The sequence below is a fragment of the Caretta caretta genome, chromosome 3 (genome assembly GCF_965140235.1).
Source record: "Caretta caretta isolate rCarCar2 chromosome 3, rCarCar1.hap1, whole genome shotgun sequence".
Lineage (NCBI taxonomy): Eukaryota > Metazoa > Chordata > Testudines > Cheloniidae > Caretta > Caretta caretta.
Genome location: NC_134208.1, coordinates 147,801,565 through 147,815,990, shown reverse-complemented (window position 1 = coordinate 147,815,990; position 14,426 = coordinate 147,801,565). Strand labels below are relative to the sequence as shown.

The 14,426-nt window shown below is 41.1% G+C and overlaps 1 long non-coding RNA gene across 1 annotated transcript in view; it reads left to right on the top strand.

Annotated features, from left to right (window-relative positions):
• Positions 1-14,426, top strand: part of LOC125633806 (uncharacterized) — a 59,218-nt gene that overhangs the window by 27,878 nt on the left and 16,914 nt on the right. Inside the window, exon 3 of the long non-coding RNA XR_007355714.2 lies at positions 5,171-5,252. This is a non-coding gene — a long non-coding RNA (uncharacterized LOC125633806). The remainder of the gene's footprint in view (positions 1-5,170; positions 5,253-14,426) is intronic.

Below are 14,426 nucleotides of genomic sequence, written 5' to 3'. Positions count from 1 at the left end.
AACACCTGAGTTATGTGCCTGAGTGACAAGCAGGATTGAGGTGCCATCAGTGGCAGAAGATAGATGGAAAAGGGAGGACTTGGGAGAGAAGATGAGCTTGTTTTTGGCCATCCTAATTTTAAATTTAGGGCAAGATGTCAGGAACACAGGCTGAAATGTGGGACTGGGTGTAGATCAGGAGCAGAGGTAGATTTGTGAGCCATTGGCAAAAGCTAGTAGTTCAGGCTATATGAGTAGATGAGGTAATACCGAGATAGGGTGTAAATAGCAAAGAGGAGTGACTCCTCTGGGATTAGAAGCCCACCAAAAGAGGATGAGGACCCACAGAAATGTGATAACGAAGGAACAACCAGAGAAGAAGGAAGAATACAAGGAGGGGCAAGATTCACAAAAGCCAAAAGAGGGACATTTTTAAAAGGAGGGTATGATTGACCGTGTCAAAGGTCGCTGAGCAATCAAGGAGGAAGAGGCCAGGAAATGGTAATTGGAGACCTTGGTAAGAATAGTTTCAGTAAATTTGAGGGGTCAGGAACCAGGTGGGGAATCAAGCACAGAGCTGGGAAGGGAGAGCAAGCAGTTGTTAATGGTGCACTCAGTGAGCTGAGAGAGATTGAGGAAAAAGGGAAGGAAAGTGGGGAACAAGGAAGGTCATGAGGCAGAAGGAGTAAGGGTCACTGGAATAGGTGGAGGACTTAGAGGAGAGGAGATGAGAAACCTCAGCATCAGTGATGGGAAAGATAAGATATAATGGAAGGAGGAAGAGAGAGTAAGAAGGTCACAATGAATTTCTCTGAAATATTTGGCAATATTCTGTATGGAGAGGCAGGAGAGTGCTAGAAGTGTGGTGGGTTTATGGAGGAAGTCAAAGGTGGCAAAGAGGTGGCTGGAATTTTTGTCTTGGGAGTCAAAGAGAGTGGAGAATTAGAGCTGTGAGACCAGGAAAATTGCAGAGCTGAAGGAGGAGTGAACCAATATATAGTGGCGGAAGTCCATGTGATCATGAGATTGTCTTTGGAGAAACTCTGAAGCCTGGGAGTAGGAGAGGAGGAAGACAATTATGGGAATGAGCCAGCCTGGAGGATTTGTGAGGCAGACTTTATACTGAGAGAATCTTGTGGTGGTGTTCTGTATATGCCCCAACTGTGACAGAAAATAAATTGTATGATTCATTATTTGAGGAATAGTATGTGATCATGTAGGTGTACATTAAAATACACTCTCTGAATAGCTGCCAGTATATTCTGGTTCTTCTGATCTCTCTCTCTCTGTTTTTAACTGCACATTCTTTCTGTGGAATGCAATAAAATTTTCCAAGCGACTTCAATTCCTTCCTTCCTGTATACAGATTTATGTGCACTTCTCTAAAGAGCTCTTTTTGTTATCTGCAAAGAAAGTGATACATATCCCTGGTTCTGAGCTAAAGCAGTACAGATGGTGTCCTCACCAAACTCAAATAAGACATCAGCATATCATCTATGACTGATAGATGCAGTGGGTTTGTAGTTAGAAGATTTTTACATTGAGGTGTTCCCTTTACTAACATGACAGTCACAGGGATCAGGAAAATCCTTCTCTGGCAGATGCTGCATACAACAATTCTGCAAGATGGTAATCCCCTTGCTGACTGCAGTGCATCTGACAGAAAATGATTAAGGCAAGATGCACAAAGTACCGAGTTCAAAAAGTCTCATTAGTTCTAGCTTGTAATATGGTGAGAGAAATAGAGGGACATTTCATACAACCATGATTGCTTTAAGAATAATTTTGCAGCTTTAACACTGCTCTGGAAAATAATGGATTTCCATATGAATTTTAAAAGTACACCACATTGTTAAGGAGTACAAAAGTGTAACTAATTCACTTTTCCAAAACAAAAAAATAGAAATGATACAAAGATGTGCAATTGCATATTATCTCAAATGAATTGCATGTGAAGAACATTAAGAGCAAATAGGTTTTTTCCTTTTATTTGTGTGGGTCATATGTTACCACCCTTGAGACATTGTTGATTTGAAGTACATTTTTCACAGGTTTGAATTCCATTTAACAATGTCTCTTTAAGAGTGGCAGGGAGGGCAGAAGCATGGGTGATAGTTCAGACTGAGCAGACTTCCTAGCTGTGCTAGTTTAAGATACGTGAAAAGATGTTTTTTGGCAACCTGGAAAGTACTGCAGGAGTTTAAGAGAATAAGGCTTCAAAATAAAAGATAATATCTATTACATGTCCTAAGTGGTCTTGAATTATGGGCATTAGTTACAGAAGAAGAGGACCATTCCTGAAAATATGGGAGGAGTTTGGCAAGACTAAGGGGAATACAGAAAACAATATTGGATGTTAAGAGATTATTTCTGGTGAGATGAAGAGGATGAGTGAATAGAAAATCCATAGCTGATAGAGGGGAAGGTGTCATGTAAGGAGACAGGACACATTCATAAAATAGTTCAACAACAGTCTTCTAAATATCTGAGCAAGGGGAGTTCACACCATCTGTACCTTGAAGTTTCTGGGGCAGATACTGTGTTGTGTCTTCTGAGAGGGAGAGAGAGTGCACAGAAGTCACAGTGTGGGGAAGGGGTGATAAAATGGCTTTACACCATCTGTATACTGACTGACTGCCCCCAAGGGCTGCTCTAAATTAAGGCAGTGTCCCTAGGATGCCTATGGATTTCTCTTTAGCCCAGAATCCTCCGTAGCATTCAGCATTACAGGCACGCCACTTCCCACTCTTATCCTCCCCCTCTCACATACTGCTATGCCACAATCTATTACAAGTTGATTAAGTTCACAAAACTCATCAGGAGACCATGAGTTGCACAATCAGAACTAAAATGCAAATTTAATTTCTGGGATTTAGCATTCCTGAAATAAGTATCTCACTCACATAGAAACCTATAAAGCTATCAAGAAATCTGCTGGGTGGGTGGGAGAGGGAAGAGAAAAAAATACATTATGATTGTGGTTTGTGAGGTGCTCAGATACAGTGGTGATAGGTGTCATTTTAAACCTTAAAAAGAGAGAAGGGGTTCCATATAGCATACGGGGCCCTAGAGAGAAAGAGATTACAAACAGGAAATATTCAGAATAGTAGGATAATAAACAGTTTTATAACTTTTTTCATACTGTTCCATCTTATCCACTAGGTACTATGTTTCATGGGGGAAGGACACATTAATAATATGCCACATCTACAATATGTGTTTCAGAGGGCTTCTAAAGGACTTTAAAATTAAGGAGTCATATACTATTTGCAAGAAGCCATACTAAAGTAAATTTTAGTAAGCAGTGTTGGTGAAGGGATCGGGCAAAATTCACCAAGAGACTGTTGTGGCTTATTGCTTTACTGAATCAAATAAAACTTTATTGCTATTGGTCTGTAAAATATGTTAAAAATTATTAATAAAAAGCTTTCTACAGAGAAGAAAATTAACAGGTATAGAATGAGTGGGGAAAAAAACAAGAACAAAACAAGTTAAAGTCTGAAGTGACCCACACTAATGACCAAGGAGTTTGTGCAAAAGATTTAAGAATTATTTAATTAATTGTTTTAGAGAAACAAACAAGCAGCTCCATAGAGCTAATTGTTTTATTAGTTAGGAAGGCAATATAAAGCACACTCAGTCAGAACATCCTAACTGAAAAAATACCATCTATATCAGCAGCTGATGAGTAGAACTTCATACTTGAGAGGAAATGAATGAAACAATTTCATTTTATTTTACCTGGCTTAAGTGTTGTTTTCTGTCCTTGAATTAGCAAAACTAAATAAAAACTGTTTCTGGTAAAAGAGGAAAAGAACCATGTACCACTACAGGGGCTGGAACCTGAGGGATCTGATTTCTAAATCGCTTTATCTATCTAGGTATTTATACTAAGCTGATCACTGTAAGCCATTTTGCACTGGCTTCAAGAGGGGTAATTTCAGCAGAATCTGAACTGAAAGGGAAGCATCGTCTTTATTTTCATAGAGACTGAATGTAAAGATAAGCATTCTGGGAAGAAGTAGTTCTGGATAATTACAAAATAGAACATTCTTTTGTAGAATTATCAATTGCTATGCACGCATTTTATTTTCCTTATCTGTTCTCAGTAAAGTTAGTACAAATGGGTGGATGGAGATACCTGTATCCTTGCTAGTCCTTTTAGGGTATGTCTGTGCTGCAATTAAAAACCTGTGGCTGGCCTGTGCCAGCTGACTCAGGCTCACAGGGCTCGGGCTGTGGGTCTCTTTAATTGCAGTGTGAACTTCTGGGCTCAGCCTAGAGCCTGGGCTCTGGGACCTTCCCACCTTTCAGGGTCCTAGAGTCCAGGCTCCAGGCTGAGCCAGGAAGTTTATACTGCAATTAAACAGCTGCTTAACTCAAGCCCTCCAAGCCTGAGTCAACTGGCATGAGCCAGCTGCAAATGTCTAAATGTAGTGTAGACATACCCTTAGATAACTGATAACTGTGGTAACAGTTAAAGAATCTGGGAAATTGGAAAAGCAGTTTTGATCATTCTGTTCCTTTAAATTTTATATATATTCCACTTTAATTGTCCATCACATACCTCTCAAAGATCCCAGAGAATTTTGACATGGATTCAAGCTTAGCAGCATCATATTGCATAGCGATATTACCATATGTGTATTATGGGTTTTTTTTCAGAAAGGCACATTAATCTTAAAAATTAATAAAATTAACTTTTAAGCAAGATTAAGTATAGCCATTCCATTTAGAGGAAGCAATGCCATCTTATCCAGTTTAGACTACAAAGAAGTTTATTATTCATAATTTGCTTTGGGAGGCAATGTTTCCTAGGAGGTGGAGCACCGGACTGGGACTCAGGGCACATGAGTTGTCTATTCGCAGCTCTGCCACTGGCCTGCTCGGTCACCTTGGGCAAGATACTTTACCTCCCTGTGCTTCAGTTTCCTCATCTATAAAATGGGGATAGTACTGGCCTCCTTTGTAAACAGCTTTGAAATAAATGAATCAAAAGTGCTATGTAAGAGCCAGGCATCATCATTATCATTATTATTTGTTATTCAGTTTGCACTTGATTGAATAACTTGTGAACCAGTGTCAGATTGTCACATGGTTAAAATCTGTATCAAACTTCACATTTTCTGTAGAACAGTACAAAATTACTCCAGTAGCCTCAGACTAGATTTCTCTCTGTCATTTCTTACAGGACTACATAAGCTGTGATCTGCAAGAGCATTTACACCAATTACAAAGCCATTGAGAAATCAGAGCACAAGAAGCTGTTTAAGGTACAATGGAAATATTTTAAAGTAAATAGTATAGTTAATATTTGGAACAAATTGCTAGTATGTAGATTTTAAGTATGTACAAAATGCTCTATTTAATAATAGTAAATGCTAACTGCTTTGTATGTTCCAGGAGTTTTATAAACATTAGCTAATTAATAAGCTTCTAACTTATTGAACATGGGGTAGATTCTCTGCCTGGCTGTGCTCTCTTTCCAGGCAGAGAAAGAGAGTGCAAAAAGGGAGAACACTTTCAGCAACCCCCAGCTGGAAATCCTCAGTAGATACAAAATTGGTGTAATCTGGATTGGGCTGCAGTCATGGGTGGGGAGGAACATGGCCAGAGCACACTGCATACCAGAGGTGAAACCCTGCAAGTTTTGCCTTTAACTTCAGGTGGGCCAAGATTTCATCCCAAGTATCTTGAGCTGATGGACAGTCCTTTGGGACTAGACAGAGAATCAGGGAGTCACTCCTAGTACTCTCACAGTCTCCCTTCTCTCTGCCCTGTCAAACAAAAATTGGTTGAAGTAGAGAATCTGGTCTGGTATGTTTTTAATGTGCATGTTCTTGATTCATTCTGGAGTCACACACACAAGTTACTTAACTATAAACAGGATTATTGAAAAGACAAAACACAAAAGGGGAAGACACCAATTTCCCCTAAAGCCTTGCTGAAAAATCTTCTATGAGGACATTTAGGTTGTATATATGACATTCACAGCCCTTCTGTTTTCTGTGATGCCAGATGTATATCTATATTGCCAGACTGCTGTAGGAATTCAGTAACTGGCCAATGTTTGGATAAGTGGATAAGGACTTGCTCAGGCTACATCATTTATTTATATGTGAAATAAAATGATGTTTCTATCATATATTATTGCTATATTTAAGCACATCTACGTACATGACCAAATCACATACATAGCCAAGTTTAGGGGGGAAAAGGCATAATATGGAATATGTAGAACCCACTGTGTTTTACATTTGATGTACCTGCATATAATATGCCAAAATTGCTTCTCAAAGAAACAGTACTTTAAAAGGTTCAATATATTAATCATCCTTCAGTGTTCATTTTTCTTTAGTTTCAGTCCTGTAAATATCAGGAAACCTTATAAGCAGCTGGAGTTAGGATTTTATTCTAGAAGTGTCCTGGACATTTATTGTTCCAAAGTTACACTATGTCTGTGTCCATTCAGACACTGAGGGGCGTGGTGTGTGGAACCCATCTTTATGGTATTCCGATACATTTTACAGAAATAAAAGCAGACTATTCTTATGAACAGTTGGCACCAATCACACCCACCCCTAGGTAACCTTCATTGCCAAACAATGTTCCAAAAGAGGAAATTTATTACAGCACCTATTTAGGTATTCTAACATCATTCCATCAAGGCCGTAAAGTGATTTACATGGACCAATGTATTACCTCTGCTTTTAGACAAAATGAGTTTATTATGATTAATGATTTTACCATGACTATAAGAGGACATTTACAATAAAATGACCTATATTTTTACATTCTTCCTCCTTATCCTTTTCATTTCATTTATTGAAGAAATAAACTGTTTTACAGTAAAATATGCAAAGAATGATTTACCACTGAAACAAGTTTAATATACTGTTACCATAGTTGTACGATGACTGAGTAACCAGTACTATAAGAGAAAAAGAGAAAAACTTTAGCTTAAATTTCAAAGTTCTGTAAAATCAGGCATAGGCAGAATGGAGCTTATTATATGATGTGATGGTAAGTATGATGAAGATGTTTAAAAACATTTGGGATTCACAGATGTATTAGAAAGAGAACAAAAAGGAAATAATCCCTTCTGATATATATTTAATATTACACCTGTTACTTTTTAAGTCTTCCAAGTGACTGAATGCTTGGTCTATCTTCATGCTCAGATGCCATCCGTCTATCTGGCTTTAGAGGTAGAGACGATGAGAAGGGGTCAAAAAGGTCATCTGTTACTTAGGACAGTACTTGTAATAAAGTCCTCACACTCAAGATAATTGGTTTTATTCTACTTTATATGATATTTCCAAATTTACTGCAACAGTAGCAGAGCAAGATGTTTTGTTTCATAAAGGATTATAGCGTCTACTAAGAAACCAGCCAAAGACCTTACAGGCTGAAGATTAAAGTTCCCAAATAAGGACTTATCATTTTGGTTTGGACTGAATCTGGTGGATATAAGAATGTTTGAAAGAAAAACTATTCCAGTATATTTTGGACTAATGGAAGAGTCTAGTGGAAGACTATGGAATTGCCAAATGGACTCTGCAGTTTATTGCTATGTAGATTTCTTAACTAATAGAACATTGTAGTATGTTTAGAGTCAGACATTGCCTGATTTAGTCAGTTTGTCAATGAGGTGATGAGTTTAGCACAATAAGAATTCAAGAATTCATTTTATTTTATGGTTACACAATTGATTTGTGGTTACTTTTGTGTTGCTACCAACTGTGTTTTAATATCACTCAATGTATAAAATCAATATCAAAATGGCCCTTTGTAGTTAATAAGTGCTTACACAGAGTCTATAAGTGAAAGCGTGGCTCTGTTGATGTCAACAGCAAAATTTCCATTGACTGCAATGGGACCAAGTTTCACCCTGGATGCATTCTTGGTGTGGACAGGCTATCATAACAGTGCCTGCTTCTTTTTGTTTTTGCTTACCTGTTAGAGCAACTTCCTTTAGATATGAGTTCTGCTTCGATGTGAGCATTTGCAATTACCAGTAGTGTATACAAGGTCTAGGTGCAGTGCTTACTTCTTGATACTACAGTTACCAAGAACCATTTTGAGAGTAGTTAGCAGGAGGTGAACATTCATATCCACATTGTCCATTTTTTTGAAGGCTGACTGGATACGTATGGCATCACAGAAACTTGGTGGAATAAGTCACATGATTGGAATATTGGTATAGAAGGGTACAGCTTCTTCAGGAAGCACAGGCAGAGAAAAAAGCATGGATGTGTTGCCTTGTATACCAAAGATGATAGTAGGACCTGTTGAAAGTCTCTGGGTAAGGATAAAATGGGGAAGAAGAAAAAAAGGGTGATGTCACATAGGAGTCTACTGTAAACCTCCTGACCAGGAAGAAGAGGTGGATGAGACTTTTTTTTTTTTATACAACTAACAAAATCATCCAAAACACAGGACTTGGTGGTGAGGGGGGACTTCATCTACCCAGACATCTGTTGGGAAAATAATACATCAGGGCACAGATTATCCAACAAGTTCTTGGAATGTGTTGTAGATTATTTTTTATTACAAAAGGTAGAGAAAGCAATTAGGGGAGATGTGCTCTTGATTAGGTTCTGACAAATAGAGGAACTAGATAAGACTCTGAAGGTGGAAGGCAGGTTGGGTGAAAGTGATCATGAAATGATAAGAGTTCATGATTCCAAGGCAGTGGTTTTCAAACTTTTTTTCTGGGGACCCAGTTGAAGAAAATTGTTGATGCCTGTGACCCAACAGAGCTGGGGATGAGGGGTATGGAGTGTGGGAGGGGCTCAGGGCTGGGGCAGAGGGTTGGAGTGCGGGCTGTGGGGGTGGGGCCGGGAATGATGGGTGTAGGAGGGGGCTCTGGGTTTGGATAGGGGAGGTTGGGAGGGAGTCAGGGCTCTGGGGTGGGGCCAGGGATGAGGGGTTTGGGGTGCAGGAGGAGCTCTGGGTTTGGGGGGGCTCAGGGCTGCGGTGTGGGAAGGGGTCAGGGCTCTGGGTGCAGGCTCTGGGGTGGGGCCAGGGATGAGGGGTGTGGGGTGGATGAGGGGCTCAGGGTTTGGGGGGCTCAGGGCTGGGGGTGCAGGAGGGGTCAGGGCTCTGGGCTGGGGGTGCAGGCTCTGGGGTGGGGCCAGGGATGAGGGGTTTGGGTGCAGGAAGGGGTTCCAGGTTTGGGAGGGCTCAGGGCTGGGACAGGGGATTGGGGTTGGGGTACGGGCTTACCTCCGGTGGCTCCCGGAGCTGGGGTGCAGAGGCAGGCTTCCCGGAACCAGCCAGCAGCAAGTCTGGCTCCTAGGCGGAGGCACGCAAGTGACTTCGTGTGACTTTCACCTGCAGGCACTGCCCCCCGACCCCAGTGCTTGGTGCGGGGACAGTGTGCGGAGCCACCTAGGAGCTGGAGCTGCTGCTGGCTGCTTCCAGGGTGCAGCGCGGTGTTGGAGCAGGCAGGCACTAGCTGGCCTTAGCTTGGCAGCACTGCCAAGAGGACTTTTAACGCCAACTTTTAACCCGGTTGGCAGTGCTGACCAGAGAGACCCAGTGCCTGACATGCTGCGACCCAGTACTGGGTCACGACCCAAATTTTGAAAAACGCTGTTCTAAGGAATGGTAGGAGGGAAAACAGCAGAATAAAAACAGTGGACTTCAAGAAGGCAGATTTTAGCAAACTCAGAGAACTGGTAGGTAAGATCCCATGTGAAGCAAGTCTAAGGGAAAAAAGAGTTCAGGAGAGCTGACAGTTTTTTAAAGAGACATTATTACAAGTACAAGAACAAACTATCCCAATGCATAGGAAAGATAGAAAGTATGGTAAGAGGCCACTCTGGCTTAACCAGAACTTCAATGACCTGTAACTCAAAAAAGAGACGTACAAGAAGTGGAAACTGGGTCATATTACAATGAATATTAAAAAAAAAACAACCCAAGCATGCAGGAAAAAATTAGAAAGACCAAGGCACAAAATAAGGTTAAACTAGGTAACAGTATAAAGGGTAACAAGAAAATATTTTACAAATACATAAGATGCGAAAGGAAGACCAGGTACAGTGTAGGCCCATTACTAAATGAGGAGGGAAAGACAATAACAGAAAACATAGCAAATGGCCAAAGTGATAAATGTCTTTATGTTTCCGTTTTCACCAAAAAAGTTAGCAGTGCTTGGATGACAAACATAGCGAACATCAGTGTAGATGGAATAGGGTCTGAGACTAAATAGGAAAAGAACCAGTAAAAAATTACTTAGAAAAGTCAGATGTCTTCAGTTCAGCAGGGCCTGATGAGATACATCTGAGAATACTTAAGGACTAGGCTGAAGAGATCTCTGAGTCATTAGTGATTATCTTTGAGAACTCATGGACAATGGGAGAGAGCCCAGAGGACTGGAAAAGGGCAAATATAGTACTTATCTATAAAAAGGGGAATAAGGACAACCCAGGGAATTATAGACCGGTAAGCTTAACTTTAGTACCCAGAAAGATAATTGATTGATTATTTGCTCCATCTCTAAGCACCTAGGAAAAAAAAATAAAGAAGTAACCGTCAACATGGATTTGTCAAGAACAAATCATGGCAAACCAACCTAATAGCCTTCTTTGACAGGATAACAAGCTTTGTGGATGGGTGCGGGGAAGCAGTGGATTTCATATATCTCAACTTTAGTAAGGCATTTGATACTGTCTCACATGACCTCATAAACAAACTAGAAAAATATAGTCTAGATCAGGGATTCTCAATCTTTTTCTTTCTGAGGCCTACCTAGCATGCTATAAAAACTCCATAGTCCACCTGTGCCACAATAACTGGTTTTCTGCATATAAAAGCCAGGGCCGGTGTTAGTGGGTAGCAAGCAGAGCAGTTGCCAGGAGCCCCATGCCACAGGGGCCCCCACAAAGCTATGTTGGTCAGGCTTTGGTTTCAGCCCTGGGTTGTGGGACTCAGGGCCCTGGGCTTCAGCCCCATGTGGTGGGGATTCAGCTTTCTACCCTGGGTCCCAAACAACTTGGCACTGCTTGGCGGACCCCCTGAAACCTGCTCGTGGCCCCCCCAGGGGGCCCCAGACCCCTGATTGAAAACCACTAGTTTAGATGAACCGTCCAAAAGATGGGTGCACAACTGGCTGGAAAACCTTACTCAGACAGTAGTTATCAATGATTCAAAATCGAGCTGGAAGGGCATATTGACTGGGGTGCCACAGGGATCTGTCTTTGAGCTGGTACTATTCAATATCTTCATAAATGATTTGGATAACGACATAGAGAGTACACTTATAAAGTTTGCGGATGATACCAAGCTGGGAGGGATTGCAAGCACTTTGGAGGACAGGATTAGAATTTGAAATGGTCTGAGTTAAATGGAAAGAAATTCAGTAACGACAATTACAAAGTACTGCACTTTGGAAGGAATAATCAGTTGCAAACATACAAAACGGGAAATGCCTGCTAGGAAGGAGTACTGCAGAAGAAGATAAAGGGTCACAAACTAAATATGAGTCGTCAATGTAATACTGTTGCAAAAAAAAAATGACCATCATTTTGGGATGTATTAGCAGAAGTGTTGTAAGCAAGACTTGAGTAGTAATTCTTCCACTTTACTCAGCACTGATAAGGCCTCAACTGGAGCATTGTTTCCAGTTCTAGGCATCACACTTCAGGAAATATGCGGACAAATTGGATAAAGGCCAGAGGAGAGCAACAAAAATGATAAAAGGCCTAGGAAAACATGACCTAGTAGGAAAGATTTAAAAAAATTGGATTTGTATAGTCTGGAGAAGAGAAGACAGATGGAGTACATGAGAACCGTCTTCAATTAAGTAAAAGGTTGTTATAAAGATGAGTGTGATAAATTGTTCTCCTTATCCACTGAGGACAGGACAAAAAGTAATGGGCTTAAATTGCAGCAAGGGAGATTTTGGTTAGACTGTAATAAAAACTTCCTAACTGGAAGGGTAGTTAAGCGCTTGAACAAATTATCTAGGGTTGTGGAAGCGCTGTCATTGGAGGTTTTTAAGAACAGGTTAGACAAACACCTGTCAGGGATGGTCCATGATACTTAGTCCTGCCTCAGTGTAGGGGACTGAGCTAGTTGACCTATTGAGTTCCCTTCCAGTCCTACATTTCTAAGATTTCTAAGTGCAGTAGCTCCAAGACAAGAAAGTGACAGTCTGTTTCTGTGAAGGAGTTATCTACTGTAATGTTCTGTGCTGATCGAATTGCACACTATAATTGTATGTCTTGTGGATCTGGACATGGAAATTTTATGGATATCTTGTCAGCCTTGTGGACTTCGTATTGCTCTAGGTTATAGGGGAAAAACAACAGGGTGAATTCTCCTGCAGTAAGACAGTTAGACACATGTCTTATTGTTAAGTTAAAATTAGTGATATTCTTGCCTTTCTTCAGTAAAATCTTTCAGTAAATATTGATTCTAAAAAAATGTTTCCTCCACTGGTATCTTAGGGTACACTGCAAAAAAACACCCATGGCAGAAAGTCTTAGAGCCCAGATCTATAGACTTGGGCTTGCTATAGCACTAAAAGTAGCTGTGTAAATATTCCTGCTCCGTCTGGAGCTCAGGCTCTGAGGCCCAGTGCCCCGGACCACAGAGCCCAAGCAAGAACATCTACACAGCTATTTTTAGTAACGTAGCAGCAGCCCAAGTCTTCAGACCTAAGCTCTGAGACACGTGGCTGCAGGAGGTTTTTTTCAGTTAGAAATATACCCTGGGGTCCCCAGTGATATTCTGAGAGCTGGCAGAGACCTGCTTACTCTGTGTAGTTTCCTAGTGTGCTGACAGACTTCAAATACCTTGAGAGGAATGGGACACAGTGTTGACAGACAGACATTCACATTTTTAGTGCCTTGGCTGTGGGGGCCTCTGCCACATATTATTAGTGCTCTGAATATGGCTTTAGCCAGGGAGACCAAACTTCTCAGACAATCCCATGGGAAGCTCAACAGGTATGTTGGTTTTCTGTTGAAATAAATCTGTTCTTGAAACCTACAACTAACTCAGGGACCAAGCAAGTAAACTTTGAGGGTTATAATAGGGAATTGGAACTTCCAAGAAATACGTAGGAGAAGTTGGGTGAGTTTCTTGAGAGGACATTTATGGAACAAATTAAATCTGATAAAAAGATAAGGCTAGAGTGACCACTTACCTCCACTTGTCAGTGAGACTTCCTGTAATATCTACATCAGCCATGGGTTTAATGCTTAGCTAACACTACAGAACGAATGCTCATTTGCTGGTATACCATGGTGCACCGTGCTGGGATGCTGTGTCATTGGAGTCTGACTTCTGAAAAAACAAGGCTACAATTACATGCAGATGGTGGAGGGTGGGACGCTATGTGCTGTACTGTTGCATTAATGGAGCTTGGGTGCATGGAGGAGGACAGCAGTGGGATGTGGAAAAAGTGAGCTGTCAGGAAAAATGGAAAGTCTGTGCACGTTGAGAAGTAAGCTCTACCATCAGAGATGCCACTTCTAAAGATGGACAGAACACTGACAAATCTCCTGGCTACCATATTCAGTGCCTGAAAAACCCATCAAGAAGTAGAAACGTCTTTAATCAGAATGACAGGTTTCAGAGGAACAGCCGTGTTAGTCTGTATTCGCAAAAAGAAAAGGAGTACTTGTGGCACCTTAGAGACTAACCAATTTATTTGAGCATGAGCTTTCGTGAGCTACAGCTCACTTCATCAGATGTATACCGTGGAAACTGCAGCAGACTTTATATATACACAGAGAATATGAAACAATACCTCCTCCCACCCCACTGTCCTGCTGGTAATAGCTTATCTAAAGTGATCATCAGGTGGGCCATTTCCAGCACAAATCCAGGTTTTCTCACCCTCCACCCCCCCACACAAATTCACTCTCCTGCTGGTGCTAGCCCATCCAAAGTGACAACTCTTTACATAATCAAGTCGGGCTATTTCCTGCACCAATCCAGGTTTTCTCACATCCCCCCCACCCCCATACACACACAAACTCACTCTCCTGCTGGTAATAGCTCATCTAAACTGACCACTCTCCAGGTTTAAATCCAAGTTAAACCAGAACATCTGGGGGGGGGGGGTAGGAAAAAACAAGAGGAAACAGGCTACCTTGCATAATGACTTAGCCACCCCCAGTCTCTATTTAAGCCTAAATTAATAGTATCCAATTTGCAAATGAATTCCAATTCAGCAGTTTCTTGCTGGAGTCTGGATTTGAAGTTTTTTTGTTTTAAGATAGCGACCTTCATGTCTGTGATTGCATGACCAGAGAGATTGAAGTGTTCTCCGACTGGTTTATGAATGTTATAATTCTTGACATCTGATTTGTGTCCATTTATTCTTTTACGTAGAGACTGTCCAGTTTGACCAATGTACATGGCAGAGGGGCATTGCTGGCACATGATGGCATATATCACATTGGTGGATGTGCAGGTGAACGAGCCTC